Genomic DNA, 16,385 nt, shown 5'->3' on the forward strand with positions numbered 1-16,385 from the left:
TCCCCCTTGGTTTATAGCTTTCTTTTCTTAATTGACCCAACAAGCTCCCCCTAAAAAGTAGATGGCTTTTCTTGTCAATCTTCATCGAGAGCTTGGCTTCAGCATTAATCTTCAAATTCTTCACAACTTCAAGATGAACTTGATGAATCTTCAACGAATGACTTCATCTTGAGCAGTTGGCCTTGTCTTCAAAATTTGACTCTGAACGCACATTGGGTGAGGAGGCTTCTTGTAGAGATTCTTGAAAGATGGCGCTTTCAGCTTGAGAATCTTCAGAGAGAACATCAGAGAGAACAAATGTGCAATCTGTCACATAATCTGTCACATAATCTTCAAGTCAGCTTCACCTTGCTTCTGGGGTTGAAGGATTGAATGTTTGAAAGAATAATCTTCATTTCTTGCTCCTTCGAATGAGAATTCTTCGATGCTCACGGATGAAGCTTTGGCTCAGAAATTTTCGATTCAAACTCCATGAGTCTCATCTACACCTGAATTCACCTTTCAACACAAAACAAAACTAAAAGAAAACTTAGCACACAATATTTTTGGATTTTTCATATTTTCTGAAAAAGAAATAAAACAGAAATAACACTATTTTTGGATTTTTTTTAATTTTCTGATTTTTGTTTGGTTTTTTTTTTTAATTTTAATTCTCCCCTGATATTTAAATTAGAAGAAAACTATGAACAAATTTAACAAAAATAAAAATGATATCTAACTTTAAGAGTGATTTGGGATCAAAGTTTTTAGACAGCCTTTATCCGTTTATCAGTACCTCTCCCTTCATGAATAGATCTGGTCAATCGCCGGTATTGTGGTCCACTTAAACACGAGAGATTGTGAAAAAATCAGGACATACTATAAGTGACAAGACAATGTGATCCTAAGTTCCTAGATAATATTCCTTAAGGACCATTCAGCTGACGACGACCAAAGATATTGTTGTCCACCTAAATTAAGCAGCGAGATCTACAGACAACCTAGTGATTGTTGAATTTTAACTGTACTAGAACATGTTTCCCGCTTCCTGACATTCCCCAATAATCAGGAACTTCCAAAGTACTCCTTACTTTAGGTGAGCAGACAATTATTATGAGAGAAGTCAGATTTAGAGTGCATATGCTATACACCCAAGTCGGATCTCTTCCAATCTCGCAGAGGGTGAAACATATGACTAACCAGATTTAGAGGGATTGAGAAGTAGAATGATGCAGATGCTGTGTACCAGGTCGGATGTATTTCAATCACGCAAAGGAGACAGCATATGACTAACAGACAGGAAGAATTGCATAGATAGAAGATGCAGAGAAATATAATTGCATATGTTGCAGTCCAGGTCAGATGTATTTGAATCACGCAGAGGAGGCAACATATGACTAACAGAAAGAAAGCAAGAAAATAATTTCCTACAGACCTACTTTATCGGAATTCCCCAGTCGCCCCATCAATACCGAAATTAAGGACAAAGTCCGTACATCGAGGAAGAGTTAAACCACGGTTCTAGATATGGATTACTTTAATGTGACCGGTGGATTATCATGTATATCTCCCTGCTCAACCTATCTGAGCGTCGTATTTTCAGGCTAAATGGATCTATCTAGGTCAAGATTTTTCAAGTCTCTAGATTCCTTAAGTTCATTAATGCCTAGTCAAGTCCATTTTAATCTTTCGTGCCTACCAGCGCATCGAACACAGAGCCTAGACAATTCAGATTCAGTCCCTTACACAGATTCAGATTGCCTGTTATCACATGATTATATCACTTCCCAAAATATCTCCCTCAAGCACATTTCATTAACACCATATTTTTGGATTTTCTGATTTTCTAATATTTTTGGATTTTTTTTTAATTTTTTAATTTTTGTTTTGTTTTTATTTCTCCCCCTAAATTTGTGCATAGGAGAGAAACGAAAGTAAATGCGCAAATTTAAACTATCCTAAAACAAAAACTAGTCTTTAAAGCGAATCAACTTAAGATAAACTCAGGAGTATATAGAAGAAAACTCAAACCGTAAGTCACCGATTGAATTTGCATCCAGAAGGTCTGAGAACAGCACGCGTAATCTCAAAACAGATCCGAAAATTCTTCATGTCATTAAGCACTAACCCCGTTTGTGATCTCTTCCTTTCTTCCTTTCCCACAAAGGACACATACTCCCAAACAAAGTTATGAATGTTGTACAGTTGAGAGATGTCCCCTATCATGTGCCTGGAACAGCCACTACCAACAAACCGAAGTATGATTATATGCCTCCATAGCTGCTCCGACACAGAGCGGGATCAGTTGGTCTTTGGAACCCAGTCCATTTTGAAACTGGGTAGACCTTTTTCATCCTTGCACGGTACTCTCTCCCATGACATATCCTGTTTATCACAAACAGAAGATGAAGAAATATTAGAATCGTTATTAGAATCGTTAGAAGATTTGGGAGAGTGAGCCTTTGGAACCCATTTGTAGTTGGGTTTAACCCATTTCTTTTTCGATCTGATGGGTGGCTCAGTACTTGCTTTTGATCTTGATGTCGGTCGTTTAGATGACTTTGACCTAATCGGTCTTTGTTTCACTGGAGCATCTCTTGGATTGGACTTCTTGGCCGACATTCCCTTTTTGCCCTTGGGATCCGAATTCGTGGCCTTGTGGGTTTGATTCTTGGCCTTCTGCGCGTTCCAGTCACCATTGTCTGAACGTGACCTTGAGGGGTTTCTTTTGGAGTATCTCCCTCTTGGCGCGTTCTGCCACCCTTGTGCATAGTAGGGAACGTATGCGCGATTAGGACAATTTCTGGCAATGTGTCCAGGTGTTCCAAAGTAAAAACATGTCTTTTTCTTCACTGTGAAGTTGTTTCTTCCTGCCCCTGGTGGCGTATCCTTGCCTTGTCTCTTATTTTTCCCACAAGCACAATTACAACAGGCACTCTGCTTCACTGGAATTGGTGGCCTGTATTTCTTAACAACAGGTTGATCAGAAGCAGCTGTGTTCGAAGCAACAGTTTCAGAGCTCAAGGAGATGTTGGTTTGATCAATGATGTTCTCCTTGTTCTCATCCTCGGCTACTTTACCTGCACATGAAGTAGATGTGCTAGAAACAGGAACATCAGTATTTTCAAACAAATCATCAAATATGTCAAAAAAATTTAACTCAACATGATCCGGAGCAGAAGCATCACAAGATGTATCATTGATTCTAACATCGTAAACAAAAGATTTTTCATTGGAAACAAAAACATCAGGTTCAGACTCAGTTTTGTTATCAGAAACAGATCCTTCAACTTCGTGCTTTGACTGATCTAAGGATTGATCTGCAGGGGAAGTAGAAACGTTAGTACTTTCAACATTAATAAATCCTCCTGAAACAAAACCAGATGGCTTGCCATAAACCATGAATGGTTCGTTGGCAATCTCCTCTTTAGACAAAGGGTGATACTGATATGTATGATTAAAAGGAGGAGGTACATTATCGTATCCTAAACCCTTTTGCTGGTTTCGTTTGAACTGCAGGCAATGGTCAATCATGTTGGCAACTACCTCGCTTGATACATCAAACCTTTTAAAATCAAAATTTGCAGTTTCAAATTGTTTCTTTAATGTATCAAGCTCAGCAATTAACTCATCATCCTGTCTCTTGATATAATCATAATTTTCACATTTTTCACTGTAGTCTTCCTGAATTCTCTTAAAGTCCTTTATTTTTTTTTTCTAACTGGGACTTTAGGGGTTTCTGTCCTTTCCTGAGTTGATATCCTTCATATCTCAGGTCCTCAACTTCTCTTTTTAATAAATCAATTTGTTCCCGAAGAAATTTAATCGTAGCTTCACATTATTGAGAACATGAAACTTCATTGACCAGAAGGTTTGCGGATATCATTGTTTTTCCACACTTCAAAGCGTCAAGTTCTTCAATTACAGCAGCAAGACTCAGACGATTGAGATCTTTTGACTTCTTGATGACATCCACGTTCATATCCCACGACTTTGGAAGTGCATTCAGTAACTTTTTATTTATCTCAGATTTAGTCAAGAAAATCCCAGCTATACTCATCTCAGTAGTAAGTGTAGTAAATCGCTACAACTGAGCTTCCAGGGTTTCTCCAGGGATATAGTTGAACATGTTGAAATTTTGTCTTAACATATCCTGACTCTCTTTCATGTCCTCATTTCCCTTGTTGACCTCAAAAGCCATTAAAAACATAACTAGTAGCCAAAATCAAACTTAAAAGTCAAATTTAAAAAAGCCCTTTGACTATAAACCTCAAAAGTCAACCTTAAAAGTCAAATCTAAAAAGTCAAACTCAAAAGTCAAACCGAAAAGCTAAATTTGAAAATTTAAAAGTCAAACGAGAAAGTCAAAGTTTAAAGTCAAAGGTCAAACTTGAAAGTCAAAGTCAATTTTTGAAGTCAAAAGTCAAAAATTAAAACCTAAAATTTTTTGGAAGAAAAAGGAATTTAAAAATAAAAGAAATTGATTTTTGGGTTAAAAATGTAAAAAATTCGAAATTGGAACCGAGAAGGACGCCTTATGAATTAAATGTGAGCGGAGTGACACAAGGAATCAGCTAGTCGAGTTGGGTAACGCGCTGAGTTTATGAACCAGAGGTCCCGGGTTAGATACCCGGCACCCTCAATTTTGCTTCGTTTTTTTTAGTGAACGCTGCTGCGAGGCTGTTGCTGAACGAGACGAGGTTGGAAGCGACGATCGGGCCGCACACTCCGAGCCGCACACCGATCCGTACACTCCGAGGCCGCACACTCCGAACCGTACACCTTCAATCAGATCGCGAAAAAAACGACGTTTTTCACCTTTTTTGTTCCAAAACTCGATCCATAACTCGTTTTTATGAAAAACGCGAAGAACAAACCCCCCCTAATTTTCAGAGATCTATCCAAAAACGCAAAAATCTTTTCAAAATAAGATCAAATAAGCTCCAGATCTGACAAAATTGATTGATACAATCCAAGCTCTGATACCAATTGTAAGTCCCCAATCTGCTTGTGTATCAATCAGATCCGTTTGATGGTGCGGAATCTCAATCAAACGGATGATGCCAGATCACAATAAGAAGAGAAGGAGAAGAAGAAGATGATGAATCTTGTATTATTTGATGATGAAAATGGAGATCCAAATACAAGATTCACATACACTAACACACTCTTCTTCTCTCTAGTTTCTCTCTCTACAATATGCTCTCTTCTCTCTCTCTCTCTCTCTCTCTCTCTCTCTCTCTCTCTCTCTCTCTTCTAGCCGTACATTTGCATGCACTCCTCACGCTATATATATGAGACACCAGCCGTACACCTGTGTACGGCCGTACACATGTGTGCGGCCGTACACACGAGTACGGCCGTACATAGCCACAAAATTACATATTACATTATAGAAAAATATATTTTCCTAGAAAAGCAAAGTATAAAACATATTTTTGACCCAACAAAATCTAAATCAACACGATGTTTAGATGGATAAAGTTTCCAACTTTATCCATAATAATGTCACAAACTTTCAAGATTTAAAATTTACTACTCCAAAATAACCTAACGGGCCAAGATAACTTGCATAACTTAAATAAAAGGCAAAAGATCATAACTTTCCTAGTTCATGAGTTCTAAGAAGCTTTTCCTACTGATAAAGAGATGTTGGAGTCCACTCAACTCCAAGATCACCCATAAAGCTGACCAAAAATGCCAAAAAATGAAAAATGACAAGATCAAAAGAAATAAAGAGCAAGATATGAACTTTATACTCACAATAATCCAGAAATGGAGTGACTTTGATGGATCCAAACTTGAAACAACATTCCATGCAACCAAAAGAACTTTCTTGATCTTCAAGCTTCATCAAAACACCACAAGAAGCATCCAAAAGAGGAGAGATGAGAGAGAACGAGCTCAAATCATGAAGAAGGAGGCTAGGGTTTCTCTCAAGGAGTTCGAGGGGTGAAGGGGGATGAGAAAATGCCCTAAAACATGAATCCTTAATTCAAATATGTTGAAAATCCTAAAATTCATAGGCTTGGGTTGACCAGCGTCCACTCCGTGGAAGCTGTTCTCCACTCCATGGTCAACATCATGCCATCGAGATATGTTCTCCACTCTATGGTCATCTCCACGCCGTGTAGATCTTCTCTCCACTCCGTGGCGACGAATTTTCACCAAAATTTTATTCTAGCTTCAAACTGTCATAACTTCCTCGTTTCAACTCCGTTTCTGGCGATCTTTATATGCACGCGAAGATATTCAAAAGCTCCACCACTTTATCTAATTACTTTTGACTCGAAACTTACCAAACTAAAATTCATTAATTCGAGCATAAAGTCTGAAATATCACATTCTCATTTTACCGTTTGGTTCAAAGCACAAATCAAAGGCTAAGATCACTTAATAAACCTTATAAAAATCCAATAGGGTCTAAAGTTTTATTCCCTTGAAGCCCAATAACTTTACATGATCGAATTACGACTGAAAATCCTGAAATAAAAAACATCCTGAAACTGGGTGTTATATGTATATATATATATATATATATATATATATATATATATATATATAAGAATAAATTATATTAATGGTCTATGTGGTTTGAGGGAATCTGCGCGCTTCGTCCTTAATTTTTTTTTACTTGGGCAATCACCATGATATGTTTTTGTTGCGTTGTTGGTAAATACTTATGTAAAATAATTATGTTGCCATTATGTTTTATTTTTAATTTTTTGTTATTTATTTATTATCTTTAAAAAATTTCTTTTTCAAAAATAATCCCCACCCATACCCCCAACTAAAGTAAATCATTCACTCTGTCTTTCACTCGCTCTCTTTCTCTCTCTCTCTCTCTCTCCATATATATATATATATATGTATATATATATATATATATATATATGTATATATATATATATATATATATATATATATATATATATATATATATATATATTGTTAGAAATGGTGGTCACGGTCATTAACTATTTTAGCAATATTTTTCTAATAATAGCATTGTGTTTTTGGGTTGCCCTCATGACCCAAATAGCATAAGGAAATGGAGTTTAATAATGTATTAATTTATTAAGGAATTAATAAAATAATTTGAAATTATTTTGGTAAATTAGTTAAAAGATTTTATTAATTAAAAGAGGTTGAATATTAATTAATCATATGATTAATTGGATTTTTCTATAACCTCCTTGAAGACTATGGACGGTTTCTAGATCCTTAGGATAATGATAGAGCTTGTTTGAATCAATAAGGATAAAACCTAGTGTTTGTAACCATCTAGGATTCTAACCGCTACCTATAAATAGTTTGCTAGGGTAAACCCTAAAGTGAGTTATTATCTTCCTCAAAATCGTCCATACTCTATTGGTATTAGTCTCCAAATCCAAATATCACAACCTCTTTCCTAGGGTTGTTGGTTTTCAAATAAACCCTAGTATGTGGGTTCCTTCTTTTTCTATTTAGTGTGTGGGTGTGATTCCATTAGAGGGATTCTCTTTTGGATCCTTCATCTTGCAACAAGGTGACACATACGAGATCACAAGGAAACAAATTTAAGGATAATAATATTTACTTTTTTCAAATTTGAAAGTTTGTTACTATAATAGTAAAACATAGATCCTAGGTTGCATGTGCACTTATGTATATCAAGTTTTGATTTTTCTGCTACCTTAGATAGTGTACTTGATACATTAAATCACCGATAATGGTATTAGAGCCTTCTGCCGAGCGTGACGTATCTCTGGTTTTTCAGGTTTTTGGGATTTTTACTGATTTCGAAATTCTGGGGATAAACCTCAATTTTAAAATATTATTTTCATTGTTTGGATCTGAATATTTAAATCTGATAATTAATTTGAAACATTATTTAATTGGAATTTAAATTTGAATAATTATTTAATTATATTTGAATATTATTTAAACTAGAGTTAAAATTTGAATATCTATCTTAAACTTTATTTAATAATAAATTTAAATTAGAAAGACAAGAATATAAGTTTAAAAGCTTAAATTTATTATATGGTATTATTTACAATACGTAAAACATTAATACCACATGTGTCCTCACATGTAAATAAAAAAAATTGCTGTTGAATCGAGACTAGGCTCATCCACTGTAATACATGGTTTAAAGAGGTCTCTTTGATCCCTGACGAGGTCGGTTTTTAATATGATTCACGTTTACTTCCCCTCACCGCCTTTCGTATTTTGAGAGTGGAGTTACCGAAAGGATTCAATTAGATTTTGTCTTTCAAGATTAAAAGTATTAATCAAGTAACAAATCAAAATATTCACATCTTATATAATTTGAAAACGTGAGTCATGTGCTTCCCATGAAAACTCACATGTTTGTTATATTTTGATGATGGAGAGTGTGTGGTTAATAGAAACATCATTTGCAGCTAATGGACACGTCAATATGAGACAAATTTTATATCGAGGATCAAGCGGTTTTGCATGGTTTATTCACCATCTATTTAATGGTTTACGACATCCCCATATTAAATCTGAGATGAGCACTATTAAGATTAACATGACATTGAATGTAAATGAATCTCATATGATCTAGGAGTTTCAAAAGTTTGAAACTGGAAAGTTGCTTTGCCTACCTAAATAACCATGTCATGTGTTTACGACATCCCTTTACACATTACAAAGTGAAATATGGATCATAGCCTTGTTAATAATTCAATTAGGGTTGAAAAATATTTTAAGGACAAATTCAATCTAACTAAATTTCATCTTGTAGATGTCAAATGAGAACAATATGCCTCCTCCTCCTCCTCACACACCTAACTCAAACTTCTTGCTTATCTCGATCTTACATAAGGAGAAACTCACCAGTCAAAACTATTTAGACTGGATTCGTAACCTAAGGATTGCCTTAAGGTACGATGGAAAAGAGTATGTCCTCGATGAGGATCTCCCTTTTATGGATGATAACGCTTCACCATAAGATATAGTTGCTTACAACAAGCATGACGAAAAATCTACCAAAGTTGCTTGTATTATGTTGGCAACCATGTCATTAGAGATTTAAAAGAGCTTTGAGAACTATAGGGAATTTTGAAATAAACGAGCATCTCAAGGAAAATTTCCAAGAGTAAGTCTGACAAGAAAGATTTGAGATCGTCAAATCCTTGAAGGCATGCAAACATCAAGATGGGAATTTTATATGTGTGCACGTTCAAAAATGAATTCGTACATTGACAGACAAGGGAACTTGGGTGTTGTGTTTCCAAAGGAGTTAGCCATTGATATGGTCTTGAACTCGCTGTCTAGTTCGTATCATCAGTTCGTCATGAACTATAATATGAACAATCTCAAGAAGACCCTCATGGAGCTTCTTGGGATGTTAAAAACAGTCGAAGCAAGTATGATTAAGAAAAAAAAGTTCCAACCCTACTGATCCTGTCTTGGCCATTGGGAATTTTAGTGTAAACAAGAAGAAAACGTTTTCTCATGGTAAAGATAAGGCTAAGGTTGGACCTCCCAATCAAGGCCTTAAGAGAAAAACCGATTATGAGACTTCTCCCAATACCGACCCAAAGGAGGCCATTTGTTTCTATTCCTAAGAGAAAGGTCACTGGAGACGTAGCTGCCCAAATTGCCTCGAGGACATGAAGAATAACAAAGCTAAAAGAGCTAGCATGGCTGATATTTTTATGATTAAACTTCATAGAATGTCAACTTCTGATTCTTGGGTTCTTGATATGGCATGTGGTACTCATATTTTCTCGGGTCTATAGAGACTAAAGGAAAGTAGAAGACTAAAGTATGAAGAGTTAAACCTGATCATGGGTAACTGAGGGACTGTACTTGTTACAAAGATTGGGGAATACAAGATTGCATTGAATAATGAAGTTTCCATTAGTTTAGTTAATTGTTGCTAGCCGCCATAAATGGCAAGAAACATTATTTCGTTTCACGCATTAGTCGTGGATTGTTTTGTTTGTGGGGCTGATAATAATAATGGTGACATTTTAGTTTACCAAAATGGTCATTTTATTTTTAAAGCTAGTTTCTGAAATTGTGTTTATGCAAGTGTTATTTGTGTTAGCAACACTAATAATCTAACGTTAAAGGTTGGCTCTTCTAATTCCAATACGTTGAACAAATCATCTTTATGGAATTATCGACGTGGACATATAAACAAGAAACGCATTGACAAGCTCCAAAAGGATGGGATCTTGAAATTATTTGAATTGGATTCAAATGATGTATGTGAGTCTTGCTTACTTGGAAAGATGACGAAAGGGCCTTTCACAGGAAAATATGAACGAGGAAATGATCTATTGGAACTAATCCACGCCAATGTATGTGGACCGTTCAGATCAACCACTAGATATGGTGAACATTACTTTGTGACTTTTTCCAATGATTTTAATAGGTATGACTATATCTACTTAATGAAGCAGAATTCAAAAACTTTTGAAGTGTTCAAAGAGTTCCAAAAGGAAGTTGAAAACCAACTGGGCAGAATGATCAAGATGCTTCGATAGGATAGGGGTGGAGAATACTTGAGTCTTGAATTTATCGATCATCTAATGTATTGTGTAATTGTTTCAAAATTTTCTCCTCCTAGAACACCACAACTAAATGGTATTGCTAAGAGAAGAAATCGAACGCTACTTATGGTTCGATATATGATGAATTCCAATAACTTTATGGGATTAGGCTCTTGAGACAGCCGCTAATATCCTAAGCCTCCTACCAATTAAGAAACTCGCTACGATGCCTTCTGAAATGTGGAATAGGAAACCTCCCAGTCTTACACATTTGAAAATATGGGTTTGCAAAGTTTATGTACGTCGGGAGGAGAGTGATAACCTGGACCCAAGATCGTAAAATTGTTGCTTTGTTCAATGCTTTTGAGAACAAAGTGTTTGTTACTCGAAGGGGATTCTTCCTCAAGACGGAGCTCATGTCCAAGGAAGCTAGTGGGAGCCCAATTGATCTTGAAGAAATTCAAGAGTCAAACGAAGAAGGCCCAACAGTTGAAACCAGAACTCAATCGGAGGTGAATCAACCAATTGAGTAAAATGGCATAATTCCAACTCCTCTACTTCGTAGATCTAATAGGATTCAATACCCACCTAAGTTTTATGTTTTCCATATTGAAACTGAAGGAGAAGTACTAATCAGTAATCACATACTGGTAGGTATAGATGAACCATCAAGATACAAGGAAGCTATAGAAGTCACCGAAGTCACTAAATGGAATGAGGGCATGGAAAGTGAAATTCAATCCATGTATGATAACCAAGTATGGCATTTGGTTACTTCTACACCTAGCATCAAAACTATTGGATACAAGTGAATCTTCAAGAACAACACTAACATGGATGGGAATGTGCACACTTATAAATCTAAGCTGGTTGTGAAGGATTATACTCAACCTCAAGGAATTAATTATGAGGAAACCCTATCGACTATACGTAAGATTAAAACTATTATAATATTGCTTGTCATAACTGCTTTCTATGATTATGAGATATGGCAAATGTATGTGAAGATTGTTTCCTTAACGAGAAATTGGCAGAAGATGTCTACATTGCACAACCCGAGGGCTTCATTGATCCAAAATATCCTAAGAGATTGCATGCTTGAGAAGTCCATTTATAGACTCAAACAAGCATTACGTAGCTGAAATCTTTGCTTTCATGAAAAGGTCAAAGAGTTTTGATTTTCTAAAAGTAAGGATGAGTCTTGAGTATATGTCAAAGCCAGTGGGAGTAATGTAGTTTTCCTAGTGTTTTATGTTGATGGCATACTCCTTATAGAGAATGATATTCCAAACATACAGATAGAAAATACATGGCTTGGAAAATGTTTCGCTATAAAGGATCTAAGAGAGGCAGCTTACATATTAGGCATTAGGATCTTTAGAGATAGATCTAAACGTTTAATCAAACTAAGCCAAAGTACATACTTGGATAAGGTTTCAAAAAGGTTCAAAATGAAATATTCTAAGAAAAGGTGTCTACCCATGCAACATAACATAAGATTGAGTAAAGATCAATCACCCAAAACTGGACAAGAATTGGAAAAGATGAGTCGAGTCACATATGCTTCTACCATAGGATCGATCGTGTATGCCATGACATGTACTAGACCTAATTTATCATATGCACTTAGCATGGTGAGTCGATATCAAGATAATCTTGGTTAAATTCATTGGACGGTCGTAAAGAATATCCTTAAGTATCTAAAAAGTGTTAAGATTTTCTGATTTACATGTTTTTGATAACCTATAAAAACACATCAGTGGTATTAGAGCCATTGTTTTCTATTGACTAGCGCATGAGATGAATTGGTCTTGATTAGGGTTTATAAAAAATAAACCCTTGTTATTGCAAATTTCGACTTTTGCTAGGGTTTCTTGAAACCCTAGCCTCCTTCCCCTTATTTTCGAAAATAGCCATAGGGTTTCCTTAGGGTTTCTAGTTTCCTTAATTATTATTTTAATTGCCTTAAAATTTGAATAAATAAAACTTGGTAACCCTTAACCCTAATTTCAAAAATTAGAAGGTAGGGATTAAATTTGAATTAATTAATTAATAGTTTAACTAAAGATAATAATTTAATTCTTAAATGCTTTAATTAATTTAACTAATTGTTTAACTAAAAGATCAAGATAAATCATAAATGGTTTAATATTAATTAATTAAATGTTCAATCCAGATAATTAATATTTAAACATTGTGTTTTAAAAGGTTTTAAAATACACCTTATATATGTATTAAATGATTAATTACTATATGTATAAGAAAAGTCAGTCGAATAATAGTAGGCCTCATTCACGAAGTCATACTATAAGAGGGGTATAAGAAAACAACCTATAAAATGATCGTTGAATGGGTGTCCTTTTCATCCACCGCTTCTTTGTATGGTGGAGGGTCGTTAGCCGAACGGGTTTGATAGGACATAATCTCATTAAAAGTATAATGATATAAAGTACTATTTCATTATATCAAAATCACACTCTAACTACTTTAGGAAAAATGTAAAATTGTATGCTAGTCCATGAGAACGTACATCATTTATTTATGAGTTGTTAGTGGAGAGTATGTGGTTAGCCGACACACTAATATGGGGTTATAAATTTGAAATGATGGCACAACTCAAGAATAATTGTTGTTGATGGAGCGTGGATGGTTAACTGGCACATCAGTGTGAGATGATAAATGACCTCGAGGTTCTCAAGCGGGTTTGCATGGTTATTCACATCTCGTTTGTGATCTATGGCATCCCAGCCACAAAAGTGAGAGCATAATCTGAGATTAAACATGCCATTGATAAGATTCAATGAATTTCAAAAGATCTAGTAGTTTCATAAGATTGAAATTGGTAAAAGCCTTACCTACCTTAAATAGATTCGAATTTGATTATGACATCCCTCTTCAAAGTTCGAATAGAAAATATAGAACATAGCCTTGATTTAAATTTAGGAGAATAATTAAGGATTAAAATCAACTAACTTGAATTTTCTTTTTCCGCTTTTAGATGTCTTATGAAGATAGAAATGGTCTTCCTCATTCTTATGGAAATGTTTTTCCTCAATCTTCTGGAGATGGTCTTCCAATTTCAAGTCAAGGTGAAATTGTTTTCCCTTCCTTAGGAAATGATGAAGCTGGACATCATATCTCTTCAAATCTTCCACCTCCTCCTCTCGTGACTCTCCCAACGTCACGTTTTCCTCAAGTTGAAAGATATGGAACCAATCAAGCCTTATTGGCATGTAAACACAAAGATGAAAATTATGTGTGTGTGCATGTTCTATAAATGAAATCATACATTGATAGACTGAGAAGAATGGGTCACGTATTCCCAAAGGAGCATGCCATTGGTTTGGTTCTTATGTTGCTTCCTAAATCATATGATTAGTTTGTTACAAACTTTCATATGTGGAATCTTGACGTGACCCTAACTGATCTGACCGAGATGTTGATATCTGTAGAAGCAGAGATGCTTAAGAGTACAACTGACGCCGGAATACTTGAAGGATCTAATCCTAAAAGTTCATCAGACGTTGACAATGGTAATTAATAATAGGTTTCTCTTCCCAATAGAAAGGGATCGACCAAGGTCAAACGTTTTGATCAAATGGTAAAGAGAAAGGCTTGTTCTGAGATCGTTCCATGTGTTGATCCCAATGAGTCCATTTGTTTATACTGCCAATGGAAGGGACATTAGAAATGAAGCTGCCAAAAATACCTGAAAGATCTTAGAGATAGTAAATTCAAGCCATTTGACTCTACTTCAGTTACATCCATTATCTGACTCAATTGTTTTATAAGTTCCTATTCATAGATTCCTAATACATGATGTGATGATCACATTTTGATGGTATTACAGGATCTAAGAGAAAGAAAGAAGCTTGAGCAAAGCAAGCTAAATCTGATCGTGAGAGATGGACTTTTTTCACATAGCTCGATGGCTAGAATTATGAGCTACTACTAAGGATTTATGATAATTTAATAGACTACTATTCAAAGATGTTTGGAAACATAGTTTTTCATTTTACGCATTGTAAGAACGAGTTCCATTTTTCGGTTTATTTCAAATAAAAAGTGAAGTTTTGGATTGCTTAGTTGCCTCATTTTATTTCTTCGTAATGACATAAATGAGTGTGTTAATTACATTTCTAATAATAGCAATATTAATAGTGGATATTGAATCTTCTAAAACGTGCTTGTGGTATTGTCAAATTTGATCAAGTGAAAGGAAATCTCATCGCCAAGTTTCAATTGGACAGAAACTTAGAGTCATGCAATTCAAATTGGATGATGTATGAGAGTCTTCTTCATTGGAGAACTTATGATTAAATCATTGTTCACATGTTTATGTGTAGCAAAGTGAACGATTGATGAATCTAGTACATGTTGGTGTAGACTCTTCAGATTCACCACAAGGGATCATAACTCTGTTCATTGTGATTTATTGATGCTTCAATAAATATGGTTGTGTTTATAAGATTAAGCATAATTCTAATACTCTAAAAAGATTCAATGACTAGTGGAACGAATAAAAGGATCTAGTAGGCAGAAATATAAAAGATTCTCCAATCTGAAACGAAAGGATGGTACTTTAGTATCATGTTTTATGATTATCTTAGTGATTGAGAAATTATATCACAATTAATCCTCGAAGAACATCTTAGTGCAATTGTATGACTAAGAAGAGGAATCAGATATTATTGGAAATGGTTCGATCAAGAGATGAGTCATACTTCATTCCCAATCGAGTTTTAGAGCTATGCTCTAGTAACTCTAAATCATATCTTCAAATTCATTTCAAACTAAGAAGATTGAGAACACCTCGTAAGATGTGGAGTAAGAATGCTTTCTCGCTCAAGCACATTAATAATTGGAGTTATGATGTTTTCTGGCAGTCGAGAAACAAAAGATGAACTGAATCCAATTACGAAGAGTGTTATCATGTCGGGAATCTGCACGAAATTTTGCATATTTGTTTTAGCTCATCAAGGAATGTTTCTTGAGAGAAAACTTATATTTCAAGAATTCAGTAGGAGTCGTATTGATCTTGAGAGTTTCAAGAGTCAACTGACAATGATCCTTTTAGTTATCAATAGCATGCAACCTGAGGTTGAAAACTTATTGTGTTTATTGATACATTCTTATTTCTGTGCACTTCCAGTTAAGTCGGCAATTGTAACATCCCAAAATACGACCCAAAATTTTGTTTTAATATTACTAAAAATCACATCATCGAGTGTCATACGTACTAAGAACCATAGAATGAGTAACTCAAAAGTCAAGTAACTGTGTTAAAACAAATACTGTATCAATCATATCAAAATATATGAATAAAACTCCCAGGATAAAACTGAAGTTGTGGTGTGTGCGATGACATCATCCCGAGCTCTTCCCTTTGCTAGCGGATGTACCTGAAACCAAAACTGAAACTGTAAACACGAAGCTTAGTGAGCTCCCCCAAACTACCACATACCATACAATAACATATAAAGCAACTACTGGGCCTTGCCCACTGCATCGGACCGAAGTACGGAAACTGCATCGGACCGAAGTCCGGAACTAACCAGGGCCTTGCCCTCTGCATCGGACCGAAGTCCGGAAACTGCATCGGACCGAAGTCCGGAACTAACCAGGGCCTTGCCCTCTGCATCGGACCGAAGTCCGGAAACTACATCAGACCGAAGTCTAGAACTAACCAGGGCCTTGCCCTCTGCATCGGACCGAAGTCCGGAGACTGCATCGGAACGAAGTCCGGAACTAACTGAACATAGCATAGCATAATCATAACTACTAGCATAAACACATATACTGCATACTGCATCGGACCAAAGTCCAGAACACATAACACAAATACATGCTTGAGTCACAAAGACATCAAGCATACTGAACTACTGCATCGGA

The sequence above is a fragment of the Lactuca virosa genome, chromosome 7, assembly GCF_052849685.1.
Source record: "Lactuca virosa cultivar CGN04683 chromosome 7, Lactuca_virosa_CGN04683_v6, whole genome shotgun sequence".
NCBI classification, from domain to species: Eukaryota; Viridiplantae; Streptophyta; class Magnoliopsida; order Asterales; family Asteraceae; genus Lactuca; species Lactuca virosa.